The sequence below is a fragment of the Dama dama genome, chromosome 6 (genome assembly GCF_033118175.1).
Source record: "Dama dama isolate Ldn47 chromosome 6, ASM3311817v1, whole genome shotgun sequence".
Lineage (NCBI taxonomy): Eukaryota > Metazoa > Chordata > Mammalia > Artiodactyla > Cervidae > Dama > Dama dama.
Window position 1 is genome coordinate 27,125,432 of NC_083686.1, and position 17,271 is coordinate 27,142,702.

The 17,271-nt window shown below is 37.5% G+C and overlaps 1 protein-coding gene across 3 annotated transcripts in view; it reads right to left on the reverse strand.

The window, feature by feature from the left end:
- Positions 1 to 17,271, reverse strand: part of MTHFD2L (methylenetetrahydrofolate dehydrogenase (NADP+ dependent) 2 like) — a 147,019-nt gene that overhangs the window by 102,850 nt on the left and 26,898 nt on the right. The window lies entirely within an intron of this gene.

Here is a 17,271-nt window from a genome sequence, read left to right on the forward strand (position 1 = left end):
AATACCAATGAGATCTGGGATGGTCAGATGATAAAGCTTTGCCACGTAAGTTTAGATATTTAAATCTATGTTTTTCCTATACAAAATATTTCCATGAATAAGCTTCTATTGAATATCGCTAGCATTATAGGTTAAAAGGGCTATTAGTGTTAAAAATAACCATAACATCATTAATGCCTAGCCTCCTCCCAGATAACATAAAAGAAAAGCATATAAAACACACACACACATACACACACACACACACACATCATTTCCCTGAAGCATTATTGCACTGAAATCCAAAATATTATTATGGTTTTCTTTATGAAGGGAAAAAAATATAACTTGAGTAATAAATTAACCAAATGAGATATCAGATGCCAATCATCTCATTTTGAAAAGTAGGCTCTTAATATTATTCTGTACGGTGTAGCTTAGGTTACCCTAAACCCAACAATTAACCCACATGCCTAAAATACTAAAATAAAGGTGCATTTTCTATATAAAAGTTTATTTATGCATTATACAATGAATGCCATGTCTACATAATTTTTTAAACATTATCAATGCCTAAGTTCTAGCTGTTTTCAGAGAGTCATGCTTTGTGTCTTTTATCTTTTGTATCCTAAAAGGACACTATTGCCATCCTACTTTAAATAGCTCCAATTTGCCATTATTAGACTGCCTAAGTCCTTTATATATGTAAAAGTCACAATGACTCATATTCAAATAGAAATTGGGTCTCAGGAATTCTTTCCAATGACTAGTTTGTCACTTTTGATTATTGTATTCATTCTATAATGTCCTAGCAGAGTAAGTCTCCATATGTTTTCTCTGAAGATAAAAGACTATTATATGGGTTCTAGCAAAACAATTTTTAGAATTAAATATTTGAGGACAATATTTACTGTTTGAGGACAAAAATAGTCGTTCCTTTTAAAATCTGGATGGTAGTGATGATGATGACGATGGAGATGATTCATTTCTAGACACCTACTCATGCAGAAGCTTCACGCCATGAATATTTCTTACAAGAAAATCAAAAGTTTTGTAAATAAAAAAAGAAATAACTGTAATTTAACTCTCCATTATGAGCTATGACTTAAATTAGTTTATTTCTAAATTCAAAATTGGCTACAGTATTTGTGGGCCAATAATATATGAATGGGGGCTTCACTGGGGGCTCAGCGGTAAAGAATCCACCTGCCAATACAAGAGACATGGATTTGATCCCTGGGTGGGGAAGATCGCCTGGAGAAGGAAATGGTAGCTCACTCCAGTATTCTTGCCTGGGAAATCCCCTGGACAGAGGAGCCTGGTGGGCTACAGTCCACGCGGCCACAGAGTCAAACACAACTTCGCAACTAAACTACAACAACAAATGTATACATGATAGAAAGGACTCAACAAAGGCTCTTCGTAGATTTTGAGAGCCATCCTCTTACCAAGTAAGTCTGAACTATACTGAATTTGGCCATCTACTGGTCTGTGCCACTTTATTCACTAAAAATTACATGTTGTAGTGAATAGTACATCTCACACAATAGCTGAAATACTCAGGAAAAATGTAAGCATCTGAAAATTTGGGGACAAGCACTAGAAACTGGCAATCACAGACCTGTTCTCTCATGTGCTTCTTAAACTTTTAACTCAGATCATCATTTCTGAACAATTCTGTCTTAATTAAATTTTGTTTCAAAGACAGGTATGTGGACATATAAAAGGTGTGATGTAGAGAACACATGAAAACTGATTTTTAGTGTGGTTATTATTTAATCTAAAGGGAAAAGCTTATGTGAGTAGATTAAAAAATGTTAAGATCGTAAAAATCAAAAAGAAAAAATTCATGGAGTTTTATGTAACTCTATATGATCTCAGCAGTAAATGAAATCTCACCTACATCCTTTACCAGGAAAGATGTAACTTTTATTATGTAATCTACAGTATATGAAAATAATATGAGTTAATATATCTCATATTCAAATAATGCTTTCTAATGTACATGTTACCATTATACAGAATTCCCCTTTGGTCTTCATAGTTACCAGGAATGAAGGTAGAAAAGATATTATCCTCATTTTAAAGATGAAGCTCAAAATTCTGAGACTTAGCCGATCTCAAACTACTACTGAGAGGAAAGTCTGGAAATCAAATCTCCATCTCTTTGCCCTAAAACAAGCTTTTCTTTCAGTGTTAGATACAAATCATAAATATTAATCATCTTAAATAACAGTGATAAATTAATAGGAGAAAGGGTCCCTATCCCTTCTAATCAAGACATTTGATAATTCTAAAATATCCCAAGGAAGGCAGTGTTTCTTCTTATTTTGGTTGTTCAGTCATTCAGTCAGGAGACTGTGACTCCAAGGACTGTAGCACGTTAGGCTTCCCTGTCCGTCACCAACTCCTGGAGCCTGCTCAAACTCATGTCCATTGAGTTGGTGATGCCATGCAACCATCTCACCCTCTGTTGTCCCCTTCTCCTCCTGCCCTCAATCCTTCCCAGCATCAGATATTTTCTAATAAGTCGGCTCTTTGAATCAGGTGACCAAAGTACTAGAGCTTCAGCTTCAGCAACAGTCCTTCCAATGAATATTTAGGACTGATTTCTTTTAGGATTAACTGGTGTGATATCCTTGCAGTCCAAGGGACTCTCAAGAGTCTTCTCCAACACCACAGTTCAAAAGCATCAATTCTTCAGCGCTCAGCCTTCTTTATGGTCCAACTCTCACAACCATATATGACTATTGGAAAAACCACAGCTTTTACCATATGGACCTTTGTTGGCAAAGTAGTGTCTCTGCTTTTTAATATGCTGTCTAGGTTTTTCATTGCTTTTCTTCCAAGGAGCAAGCATCTTTTAATTTCAAGGCTACAGTCACCAACTGCAGTGATTTTGGAGCCCAAGAAAATAGTCTGTCACTGTTTCCATTGTTTCCCCATCTATTTCCCATGAAGAGATGGGACCAGATGCCATGATCTTAGTTTTCAGAATGTTGAATTTCATGCCAGCTTTTTCACTCTCCTCTTTCACCTTCATCAACAGGCTCTTTAGTTCCTCTTTGCTTTGTTTCTTCTAGACCTCCACAGACAACAGTACTCTTGAATTAACTAACATCTTCCTGGAGGCTCAGACAGTAAAGAATCTGCCTGCAATGCAGGAGACCCAGGTTCAGTCCCTGGGTCAGGAGGATGCCATGGAGAAGGAAATGGCAACTCACTCCCGTCTTCTTGCCCAGAGAATCCCATGGACAGAGGATCCTGGTGGGTTACAGTCCATGGGGTTGCAGAGTCAGACATGACTGAGCAATTAATGTGTATCTTAACACACTCACAAAAGCATCAAACATTTTACAGCAAATACTACCTTTTGTTAAATGAATAATAGAAATAAATATATTTCATGATTTTGAATGACTGCTACTGAAGTCCCCTGTCTCATCCCTGTGGCCCATGACTTGAAAAGAATAAACAATCACAAGTTTCAGTAGCATTAATTTTTTTCCTAATGGTTATAAAACAATTTTGATTCATAGAATACACTGGCAAACAACTAACCAGTTAATATCTTATACAAATGAATGGGAAACTGGCATTATTCACTTTGTATGTTTTTTTCCCATATTTAATAATATGACAAATCATTAAATCATGCCAGGAAAAAAAGTCTTCAATTAAATTCATAATACCACAATAGAACAGTTCAGGGAATGTCCTTGTGGACCATGCTTTAGAACTACAACACTGAATATATATTTCTGTGATTTATTTATAATATGTTTAACTGCCTTTGGACAAAGAACAACAACAAAAAGAAAACAAACAAATTACTGGCTTATTTTCCATCCAAGGATTTTCACCTTACTGTTTAAAAGTACTTTTTTCCACTTTCCCAATGCCTGTTGGATAAGGATAAGCTCATTAGTACAGTAAATATATTCTTTAGCTTGATTATGTCTTTTGTCCTATATTTTCCTCCCTCCATATACTCCATCCCTTTTCCTACCATCATTACCATACATCTTTACCTCAGATCATACCAATTTGTGTCCCACTGCCAAGCACTCAACATTAAGGTTTGCATTTCTGTATTACTGTGCAGGATTATTCTTCCATTAGTAATTTCTTACTCCCTATTCTTTCACATCCTATTTATTCTTCAACATATTGATCCGTTACTACCTACTTCCTCATCACAAAGTGAAATGAGACTTTTTTCTCCTCTGGTCTCCACAGAAACATACTACCAAAAGTTCAGTTAGACGATCATGTTAGTTATTTAAGTATCTCTCTTAGTTAGGACTTTGTCTTGGAGGGCACAGTTCAGGCATCAGTTCAGTCACTCAGTTATATCTGACTCTTTGTGACCCCATGGACTGCAGCATGCCAGGCCTCCCTGTCCATCACCAACTACTGGAGTTTATTCAAACTCATATCCATGAGTTGGTGATGGCATCCAACTATTTCATCCTCTGTCGTCCCCTTCTCCTGCCTTCAGTCTTTCTCAGCATCAGGGTTTTGTCCAATGAGTCAGTTCTTTGCATCAGGTGGCCAAAGTATTGGAGTTTCAGCTTCAGCATCAGTCCTTCCAATGAATATTCAGGACTGATTTCCTTTAGGATGGACTGGCTGGATCTCCTTGCAGTCCAAGGGACTCTCAAGAGTCTTCTCCAACACCACAGCTCAAAAGCATCAATTCTTCAGCACTAAACTTTCTTTATAGACCAACTCTCACATCCACACATGACTACTGGAAAAACCATAGCTTGGAGTAGATGGACTTTTGTTGGCAAAGTAACGTCTCTGTTTTTTAATATGCTGTCCAGGTTGGTCATAACTTTTCTTCCAAGAAGCAAGCATCTTTTAATTTCATGGCTACAGTCACCATCTGCAGTGATTTTGGAGCCCAAGAAAATAAAGTCTGTCACTGTTTCCACATCTATTTGCCATGAAGTGATGGAACCAGATGCCATGATCTTAGTTTTCTGAATGTTGAATTTTAAACCAACTTTTTCACTCTTCTCTTTCACTTTCATCAAGAGGCTGTTTAGTTCTTTGCTTTCTGCCATAAGAGTGGTGTCATCTGCATATCTGAGGTTATTGATATTTCTCCCAGCAATCTTGATTCCAGCTTGCGCTTCATCCAGCCTGGCATTTCACATGATGTATTCTGCACATAAGTTAAATAAGCATGATGACAAAATACAGCCTTGATGTACTCCTTTCCCGATTTGGAACCAGTCTCTTGTTCCATGTCCAGTTCTAACTGTTGCTTCTTGACCTGTATACAGATTTCTCAGGAGGCAGGTCAGGTGGTCTGGTATTCCCATCTCTTTTAGAATTTTCCACAGTTTGTTGCGATCCACACAGTCAAAGGCTTTGGCATAGTTAATAAAGCTGAAGAAGATGTTTTTCTGGAATTCTCTTGCTTTTTCGGTGATCCAATGAATGTTGGCAATTTGATCTCTGGTTCCACTGCCTTTTCTAAATCCAGCTTGAACACCTGGAAGTTCAAGGTTCATGTACTGTTGAAGCCTGGCTTGGAGAATTTTGAGCATTATTTTGGTAGCCTGTGAGGTGAGTGCAATTGTGCAGTAGTTTGAACATTCTTTGGCATTGCCTATCTTTGGGATTGGAATGAAAGCTGACCTCCTCCAGTCCTGTGGTCACTGCTGAGTTTTTCAAATTTGCTGGCATATTGAGTGCATCACTTGCACAGCATCATCTTTTAGGTCTTGAAATAGCTCAACTGGAATTCCCTCACCTCCACTAACTTTGTTCGTAGTGATGTTTCCTAAGGCTCACTTGACTTCACATTCCAGGATGTCTGGCTCTAGGTGAGTGATCACACCACCTGATTATCTGGGTCATTAAGATCTCTTTTGTATAGTTCTTCTGTGTATTCTTGCCACCTCTTCTTAATATCTTCTGCTTCTGTTAGGTCCATACCGTTTCTGTTCTTTATTGTGCCCATCTTTGCATGAAATGTTCTCTTGGTATCTCTAATTTTCTTGAAGAGATCTCTAGTCATTTCCATTCTATTATTTTCCTCTATTTCTTTGCACTGATCCCTGAGGAAGGCTTTCTTATCTCTCCTTGCTATTCTTTAGAACTCTGCATTCAAATGGGTATAACTTTCCTTTTCTCCTTTGTTTTTCCCTTCTCTTCTTTTCACAGCTATTAGTAAGGCCTCCTCAGACAACCATTTTGCCTTTTTGCATTTCTTTTTCTTGGGGATGGTCTTGATCCCTGTCTCCTGTACAATGTCACAAACCTCCATCCATAGTTCTTCAGGCACTCTATCTATCGGATCTGATCCCTTGAATCTATTTCTCACTTCCACTGTATAATCATAAGGGATTTGATTTAGGTCATACCTGAATGGTATCAAATTGATTTACTCATAGCTTTCTCAGTTGATGGCAATTCCATCCTTCTGTGTTATACAGAAATCATGCTTACTTGCTAGAAAAAAATCTGAAGTCATTCTGAACACTTTCTTTCACATGGAATATCTAATCAGCTGAAAAATCTATTGGTTCTTCCTTCACATCACATATAGCACTTCACTGGTCTCACCGTGTCTACTCTGTTTCGAGAAGCCATTATTTCTCCTGTGAATTCTTGTTAACAGCTCATTCTCTAGCTAACTGTTTCTATATTTGCATCCATATAATCTGTTCTCAAAATAGCAGAGGTTTTATTTTTGAAACGCACGTCTGATTACACCACTCTCCTCAAAACCCCGCTCTTCTTGCTAGCCCTCTAACATATCAGGCATCTCCTAGCTTGCTTATCGCTCCTCTGTCTGCCTGGAGGCTTTACCAAAAAACTGTCAATTTGGCTAAATTCTTCTCTTTTTTCAAATCTTTGTTTAAATTCCACATTCTCTGTAAGAGTATTCTGACCACATTATTTCAGCATGAGGTTCCATGTCTAATAATGTTGAAGTTGTTTATATTGGACCAAATTTCTCAGGGAAAACAACTACAGACACTGGAAAAAATATATTAAAAAAGAACTACCAAAGATGTATTGTACAGTACAGAAAATAAAGTCAACATTTTATAATAACTGTAAATGAAACATAAAATTTTTAAACATTTTAAAAAAACAACTCTCTGAAAGCACTGGAGAGTTACTTGAAACAGATTTGGAAGAGAATGGACATCTGAAAGAAATGTCACTGGAAGAGTTTCCTATTTGGGAGGTTTTTCTAGGCAGAATTTGGATAAAAATCTGTGGTCTTCTTTGCTTAAGGAATTAAAGGACAAAGTTTGGGGCTACTACGGAAGCTGGAAATTGAAGGGATATATCCAGGCAAAGAGAAAACCACAGAGGGGAGAGTCAAATTGTGTCTGTAATTTCTTCCCAAAACTCTGACTGTCCCATGAACAATACCCACAAGAGGCAAACCCCCAGAAGCCCATCTAATGCTAAGAGAACTAAACAGAATGTATCTGTGGCTCAGCAAGGGCAAAGCAAAGCCTGAAGTTCTCAATGTGACGGGCATTCACACACACACAGACTCTTACATCTAACATTATACTTAATAATGAAATATAGACTCTTTCCCCAAGATCAGAAGGTGGCAGAAGTGTCCACACCCACCATTTCTAATTCAGTATTTTATTGGAGATCCTAGCTAGTGTAATAAGAGAAGGAAAATTAAAAAAAGAAGTCTAAAGATCAGAAAGGATGATGTAAAACTCTCTCACCACAGATGGCTGTTTATATAGAATACTGTAAAGAATATACATGACAACAAAAGAACAAATAAAGTGAATTTAGCAAGATCACAGAATATAAAGTCAATATCCAGAAAAAGAAACAACTAAAATATGAAATTAAAAAAAATTATTTATAATAACTCAGATCAGAAAATACTTAGGAATAAATTTTACAATTTAGGGCATGATTTTTATAATGAAAACTACACAATTTTGCTGACGGATGACCTAAATAAATGGAAGGTGTACTGTACTTGGGAGTCCTGGTGGCTCAGATGGTAAAGAATCTGCCTGCAATGCAGGAGACTCAGGTTCCATTCCTGGGTCAGCAAGATCCCCTGGAGAGGGAATGGCTAGTCACTTATAGGTTGGAAGACTCAATAATATTAAGATGTCAGTTCTTCCAATTTGATCTATTGATTCAATGTAATCTCAAACACAATCCTGTAAGGTTTTTTTGTAGAAGTTGACAAACTGATTCTAAAATTTATATGGCTATGCAAAGGACTTAGAACATCCAAAGAAATCCTAAAAATGAACAAAAAGGACTTAGGATACCTGACTTTAAGACTTGCTACAAAGCTACAATAATAAGCACACAGTGGGGCTGGTATGAGAGTGGAAGTGTTAGTTGCTCAGTCGTGTCCAGCTCTCTGACCTCATGAACTGTAGCCCACCAGGCTCCTCTGTCCATGGGATTTTCCAGGCAAGAATACTGGAGTGGGTAGCTGGTGCAGGGAGGGACAAATAAATCAATGGAATAGAATAGAGAGCCCAACTTTAGATAAACACTTACACAGTCATTTGACCATTTACAAAGCTGCCAAAAGCAATTTAATGGGAGAAGGAAAGCATTTTCAACAAATAACACTTGAATAACTTGACAGTCATATAGGAAAAAAAAACGACTTCCCTAATGGTTCAGACAGTAAAGCATCTGCCTACAATGCGGGAGACCCAGGTTCAATCCCTGGATTGGGAAGATCCCCTAGAGAACAGGCAATGGCAACCCACTCCAGTATTCTTGCCTGGAAAATCCCATAGATGGAGAATCCTGGTAGGCTACAGTCCATGGGGTCGCAAAGAGTCGGACATGACTGAGTGACTTCACTTTCTTAGGGAAAAAACCAACAACAACAACAAAGAGACACAATCCTTACTTCATTCTGTGGAGGAGAAAATTTGCCATATCAAAATGTGTCTCTTTGACATGAGGATTACATTTTATCTCCCCCTTTAAATTCTTTAGCTGCCTAAAGAATTTAGATAAAGGACTTGTTCCCAGAACAGAAGTACAGAGGTATCACCAGAAATATCTGCAAAGAATATGGCTTAGGAGTGCTGGGGGAACTCTAGGCAGGGCCTAGAAATCAGAGTCCACTGTGTGTCCCACTGTCTCTGCATAGCCCAGCAAACATTTGCTTACTAAACATTTGCTTTTCTCTCTTCAGGTGAATTGCCTTCCTCTCCTTTGAAGTCCCAAACCTAACTGCCAAAAGAAACTGGGGAATGTAAGGAAACAAGCATGCTTGGAGTAGTTTATTTGTCTGCCACAGAAAAAAAGACAGATCTAAACTAGGGGCTGACAGAATTAAAATAATGTCAGAAGACATGGGTTGGGAAAGACTCTCTGGGCCAGTGGCATTTAAGCTAAGACCTGAAAGCTGGAAAAGAAATCAGCCCTGGTAAGTTTGATAACCAATGTAGTTAAGAGATCAGTGGCTCAATAAAGTCCAATTCAAGTAATAAAATGTGCATTATCCTAACATGTCCTCTGTATAATAAATACTCCAAAATAAAAATATAAGATTCCAAATAGCCCCTGGACATCCTGATCCTCTTTATCATGCTCTACTTTTTCTTTTTTCCCATAGCATATCAACTTCTAAAAAATATACAGCAATTACTTATTATGTTTATTTTTTTATTGTCTATCTCCCCTTCTACTCCACAAAGGTAGCAACTTCTGTCCTTTTTTTTCACTGATGTATTCCTAGCACGAATAACAGTGCCTGGAAATTTGTTAAATAAATAACTACAATTACCTTTGATTTATAAATGAAGATACTGAGAAAAATGAATGGTAAACTGGAAACAATTGGAATAGACTATCACAAGGAGAAGGTGCCTGATTCCCCTGCAATCTCTGACATTCATCTTTTTCAAGTACAGTGAAAAAAATCAAAAGTAGCTTTCAATAAAATCTTGATTTGTCAATAGCTATGTTATTAGATATTTGGCATTTTTACACCCTCCAATATAAATTTAATGTGTAAAAGATTCATGTTTCTTTGTTTCTCATTTATTTCTTCCTTCAGGACTTGAAGAATAAGAAATCTCAGGTAATGCCTTATGCAGATATGTTAAAGTCCACACTGAACAAGTGTGGAAATTTCCCTGGAACTTCCCTGGAAATTCACTTATTTATTCGCTCAACAAATACTTATAGATTTACAATACTGAAATGATTATTGAGTGTCTACCATATGCCTACCATTGTTCTAAAGTGAAAAGTGAAAGTGTTAGTCTTTCAGTCATGTCCAACTCTTTGTGACCCCATGGACTGTAGCCTGCCAGACTCCTCCGTCCATGGGATTCTCCAGGCAAGAATGCTGGAGTGGGTTGCCATGCCCTTCTCCAGGGGATCTTCCCAGCCGAGGGATCAAATTGGGTCTCCTGCATTGTGGGCAGATTCCTTACCAACTGAGCTGCCAGGGAAGCTCAGTACTGTTCTAAGGGTTTAGAATATATAAGGGAATCAAACAAACAAAACTCTTACCCTCTGGAGCTCACATTTTAGTCAATCATTTAGCTGTAGTCTCTTGATGAGCTGGGCTTCCCTAGTGGTGGCTCAGATGGTAAAGAATCTGCCTGCAATGCGGGAGATCCAGGTTTGATCCCTGGGTCAGGAAGATCCCCTGGAGAAGGAAATGGCAACCTACTCCAGTATTCTGGCCTGGAGATTCCATGGACAGAGAAGCCTGGTGGGGTTACAGTCCATGGGATCACAAAGGGTCTGACATGACAGAGTGACTATTACACTTTCACATTCTTGATGAGTTAATTATTTTCTCGGAGTAAATACAGTTTTGGAAGCTATGTTCACAGTTCTCAAACCAATACATAATATTATTTAAGTTACACCCTCTGGGTTCTACATCAATGTTTCAAGACATAGACTACGTATCAGGTGCTTACCTCTTGCCCAATATCATTTAAGAATCATCAAGCAGTGACAAGACAAAAAGGCAATGGGAAGTGACTCGAGTCTCACTGTATTACTCCACCCCTAAATCTGAGAAGACAGTAGAACTCGGAGGTGGAGTGTATGCCCAGAAAGGGGTGGATCTGGCTCTCCACCCTTTCTTAGCCTCTTTCTCCTATAGCTACAGAAACTACGCAGACATTCCTAGGCAGGCTGACTTCACAGGCTCTTTAAAAAGTTAATGAAGTGGGAACCTACACATCACACAAAGGTTTGACCTTTATAAGTTTCTTGAGTGATGTGAAGAGTAGATGGAGATCCAAAGATTGCATTATTCTTCATAAGTGTTGAAGACACCCTGGTTTTCTAAACCCTTGGATTTCTAGACACTATACACTTCTGTCAAATACATGGTACTGAACTTGAAGCTATGTCTTTTCCATAGAGGAAACAGTCTGATAACCAAGCATATCTAGCCTAATGAACTCCTTTAACACAAAAGGGAAAAGAAGAGATACTGTGTTTCAGGGACTTCCTTGCAAAGTTTTCAAGGACAGTGTGTCTCAAATTGTTTTCTAACCACCCCTTTTCCCTAGTGACTATCACAGAATCATATATAGATTGGATTCTAGGTAAATATTTTTTTGAACTGGAAAAAGAACAAAGAGGGTCTGAGAGCAATCATTTAAACACTTCTCTTTAAAGAATTCTACAAAGAAATATCCAGACATTTCAAAGGGTCTTTTGATTTTGGTAAATTCCTTATCAAAGCTGAAAGCACTCAAAAATAGTTAAGGACATCATGACAGAGGAAAGAGAAAAATATGAAAAAAGAAGCAACGATTGTTGTTCTAAGAAACTCCAGATTGTGAAGATACTTTGAGAAGTAAATAATCTCAAGTTACATGATATAGTCTGTTTATGATAGCAACTGTTCAAAAAGACATAATTATATAGATCTAAGGGACTGAAATAACTCTTGGGATGGTTTCCCTTTGGAAATAAATAGGAAGAAACACATATGGCTACAGGGACCAACCAATCCCACTGATATATAAAGCATATCAAAGTGATTTACTCATCTTTCTCTATAAACCATTAAACAAAACACACACACACAAAACACTGCTTGCTCAATGCTGCCGTCATGCGGTCGTCATGAGCCAGAGCAGGAGAATTTTCCACTTGGTTCCCCTGTGCTGTGCGGTGCCATGCTTAGCTGTTGAGTCGTATCCGACTCTGCAACCCCATGGACTGCAGTCCGTTAGGCTCCTCTGTCCGTGGGGATTCTCCAGGCAAGAATACTGAACTGGGTTGCCATGCCTTCCTCCAGGGGATCTTTCCAACCCAGGGATCGAACCCAGGTCTCCCTTATTGCAGGCAGATTCTTTATCAGCTGAGCTATCAGGGAAGCCCTTTGTTCCCCTACCTGCCCCTCATACAAATTCTCTGAAAAAAGTCTTACCTATAAGAACAAAATTTTTAAGTAGATGAGTGATTTGCAGCGATGACTTTGTTTCTTGGGCTTCCCTTGTGACTCAGCTGGTAAAGAATCCACCTGCAATTCAAGAGACCTGGGTTTGATCCCTGGGTTGGGAAGATCCCCTGGAGAAGGGAAAGGTTACCCACTCTGGTATTCTGGCCTGGAGAATTCCATAGACTGTATAGTCCCTGGGGGTCGCAAAGAGTCGGACACGAATGAGTGACTTTCACTGGTTTCTATGTTAACACTACGTCATGTCAGAAAGGATTTGAACAAACTGTTGTTTGAAATCTGGTCCTTTTTCTTTGCATAAACCTTAAATGCATTTATTTTTGAATGACTTGTGACACAATATCAATATTGGTCCAAGCATAATCCAGTTTTAAATAATTAACTAGTTATTTTCATAGTAAGCTAGGCATTTACAAATTTGCCACCCCAAACAAAAGTTACGGACTTGACAAAATCTATATTTAATCATATATTTCATCCATTAACCCACCCCATTTCCTGCTCCAACCTTAGGTAAACTTCATCCCACATCCTGTTCTTATCCCTTGACTTCCTTTCCATAGAGTTCTATTGTATCCATTTGTATTCCTAATAGATTTGTTTTTTTAAATAATTTTATTTAAGAATATCTGAATATAGTAGACTGCATATATTTAAAGTACACAATTTGATAGGCTTTCACATACGCATATACTTGTAAAACCATTACCACAATCAAGATGATGAACATGTACACCACTCTGGAAAGTTTCTTCAGGCCCCTTTTCCGCATCTTGTTCTCTCCCCCTTTCCTGTCCCCTAACCTCCAACTACTTTGAAAACACTTGCCATGGGCTGAATTGTGTCCCCTCAAAATTCATGTGTTGAATCCCTGACCCTTAATGTAAATTATATGTAATTAGGTTTATATGAAGTCATCAGAGTGGGGCCCTCATGATGGGATTAATGACCTTACAAGAAGAGATGTCAGTTTCTGATTCAAGATGGTAGAGTAGAATAGAAGGATGTGCGCTCATCTCCTCCTGCAAGAGCACCAAAATCCTAACTAGCTGCTGAACAACCATCAACAGGAGGACGCTGGAACCCACCAAAAAAAAAAAGATGTCCCACATCCAAAGACAAAGAAGCCACAGTAAGACAGTAGGAGAGGCATAATCACGATAAAAAAATATTCCCACATCCGCTGGCGGGGGGATGACCCACAAACTGAAGAACAATAACACCAAAGAAGCTCACCCACTGTTGCGAAGGTTATGAACCCCACATCAGGCTTCCCAGCCTGAGGATCCAACAAAGGGACTGGGAATCCCCAGGGATCTGAATCTGATCTTCCTGACCCAGGGATCAAATCTGTGTCTCTTGTGCTTTCTGCATTGAAAGGCAGATATTAACATAACCACTCTAGCTTTCTTTTGATCTACCGTAGTATAGTGTATCTTTTCCATCTTTTTTTCTTTTAATCTCTCTAGGCTTTTATATGCAAACTATATTCCTTGTAGGTACCATATAGTTGGACCTTGTTTTTTATTCAATCTGACAGCCTCTGACATTTAATTGGATTATTTACAACATTACATTTATGTGATTAAACCTATCATCTAGCTATGTGTTTTCATTGTTCTCCCATTTTCTTCCTTCCTTTAGAATAACTTGAATATTTTAATGATTGGATAGTATCTCTTTTACTGGTTTTATTAGCCCTCTTTGTTTTGTTTTGTTTCAGCAGTTGCTTATGGCTTTATAGTAAACAACTTTTTAGTATAGTAACAACTATAACTTATTTCAGTCTACTCCCAAGTGACATTTTATCACTTTACATATAGCATCAGAATCTAACAATAATGTTTTATCATTTCTTCCTTTCTGACTTTTGTACTATTGCTGTTATACAAGTTACAAACCACACATTACATTGTTTTTATTTTGGGATAAATGCCAATTATATTCTAAAATGATTTGAAAAATAATTTAAGAAAAATACCATAAATACTTACTCATGTGGCTACCAATTCCAGTGCTCTTCATTCCTTTGATAATATACATATTGTATCATTTCTTTCTGCCTGAAGGACTCCCTTTAATAAGTTTTACAGTTTGGGTATGCACGTGATTGTTTACACCTCTATCTGGACTCTACTCTCTCTACATTTCTAAAAATGCTTTTTTGCCTTTAGTTTTTAAAGATGTTTTCACTGAGCATAGATCTCATGATTGATAGTTATTTCTTTCTTTCAGTACTTTAAAGATTAAGATGTTCCATTGTCTTCTTGCTTACATTATTTATGAGAAGTCTGCTATTTCCTTCTTTTTGTTCCTCTGTACGTAATGTGACTCCCCATCCCCTTGCCACTTTCAACATTATTTTTATTTTTAATCACACTGGATTTGAAGAATTTCACTTTGGTGTTTCTGGTATAGTTGTCTTCCTATTTCATGGGCTGAAAGTTTGTTGAGCTTCTTAGATCTGTGTATATATAGTTTTTATCATATTTGTGTTTCTGTGTGTGTGTGTGCTTTAATCTGAAACTCCAATCCATTATGAAAGAATACCTATTTCTTATTCATGTAAGCCTCTGCCAAGAATCCCACCCTCTGAGACTTCCCTGGTGGTTCAGTGGTTAAGACTTCCAATGCAGGGGGTGCAAGTTCAATCCCTGTTTGAGGAGCTAAGATCCCACATGTCTTGTGACCAAAAAACCAAAACATAAAACAGAAGCAACACTGTAACAAATTCAATAAAGACTTTAAAAAAACGGCCCACATTAAAAAAAAAATCTTAAAAAAAAAAGAATCCCACTTCCTTTCTTCTCATAATTAGCAATCATCTATAACACCTAGATTTCATGATAACTGCAACAAAAATGGCTGTGGGTATGGGAGGCTACATAGCTTTTAACTATCTCAGTCCAGAAGTGACTCAGAAAAGTCACTTATCCTCACAGTCCAGTAACCAAAATTCACATGCCCCCAATCTAATTGCTAGGAGAAGCTGGGAAATAAGGAAACATGTGGCTGTTTGGCATACTTGAAAAGCAGATCTAAAACAGGAATTGATAGAACTAAAGTAATTTCAGAAGGTGTAGGCTGAGAAAGGCTCTCTGAACCAGTGGAATTTAAGCTAAGACTTGAAAGTCAGAAAGTCAGCCCTGGTATGTTTGAAAGATAACCAATGTAGTTAAGAAGTCAGAGGCTAAAGCCCTATTCAAGAAATAAAATGTACATTATCCTAGCATGTCTTTTGTATAAGAAATACTATCGCTATAGGAAGCTTTCAAGGATATGGGGTATAAGAGCCTCACCAAATACTGATTGGTGACAGAAATTAATAAATACACTACTCAGATGTAGAAGAATATGCAGAAGGATGAAACTTCAATGACACACATAAACTAAAAACAGTAGCTGTGAAGCTATAGGGTTCATTTATTTCAGCAATAACATTCACTAAGAGTCTACCATGAGGCAAGGTGGAATAATACTGTTGACTGCAATTTCCCCTACTTTGGTGGAACTGATAACTAATAATCTAGTAGAAGAAACATATTACTAAAAAGCAATGAAATATTCTATGTGGAATTGTTTTTCCCCATAAAGAAAAGGAGAGAAAGCTACAACAAAGGTGATTTATAATATAGAAACTATTTAGAAATAAGCAGGAAAGAGCTCTACAAAAATGGAGAAGTTCAGAGTAATAAAAATTTCCCACTGTGGTCAAGAACATTAAAAATAGAGCAGTAAGTATTCTGCATACATAAATTCCATAATCTCTCAAGAAAAACAACTATAGTAAGACTGTTTCTTTTTTTTTTTTCCTTCCAAATGAAGAATCAAGGTTTAGACAAATACACATATCTACATTCACTAATTAGGTCAACATCCACATTTATATGCCTACTAATTACTAGAAAAATTTATCTTTGTTAAATCTACACTGTGAATTCTAACTCTTCTTACTCACCCTCTCCATATTCAATCCTTTAATACTGTATTTCATTCCAATTTCTCTATTTAATCCTTTTACATAAATTGGAAGATGTTAATCCTCAAAGGCATCAAACTAGATAACTGAAGGGAAATATCTGAAAAACTGTTTTAGAAAAAGATAAATAAGATAAAAAAACTTTCCCACTCTACTTATGATTTTTTAACCAGAAATAGTTGAGAAGTAGATTTCCTAGAAAGCAAGAAAATACAAGAAGGTGAGTAAGCATCTCCTTTGGTGCTTGACTTAATTCAGTTATAAGACTGTGATTATGACTGAAAGAATGCTATAACTGGGTATCTAATACTTCTCTGCTACTCATATGCTGTGACCTTAACAAGTTTCGTTTCCTTAACTAGAAACCATGGATCAAAAAAATGTACTTACTGGTTAAGGTTCTTGTGAACGTTAAATGATTTATGTATACAAGGCATTTACTAACAATGCCTGGCAATAATAAATGGCAAAAATTTGCCATTACTAATACTAGTAATAGTTGTTGTCATGGAACAATAGTTGTAAAATAACACATTAAAATTTAATTGAGTTATTGCTGTTTTCTGGGCTTCCCAGGTGGCTCAGTAGTAAAGAATCTGCCTGGCAATGCAGGATATGCAAAAGATGCAGGTTTGATCCCTGGGTCGGGAAGATCTCCTGGAGTAGGAAATGGCAACCAACTCCAGTATGCTCACCTGGAAAATTCCATGGGCAGAGGAGCCTGGCAGGCTATAGTCCATGGGGCCACAAAGAGTCAGACACAACTGACTCAGGACACACACTCACTGTTTTCTAGACTATAGCTGAATTGTTTTTGTTGTTCAGTCACTCAGTTGGGTTTGACTCTTTGCGACCCCACAGACTGCAGCACACCAAGCTT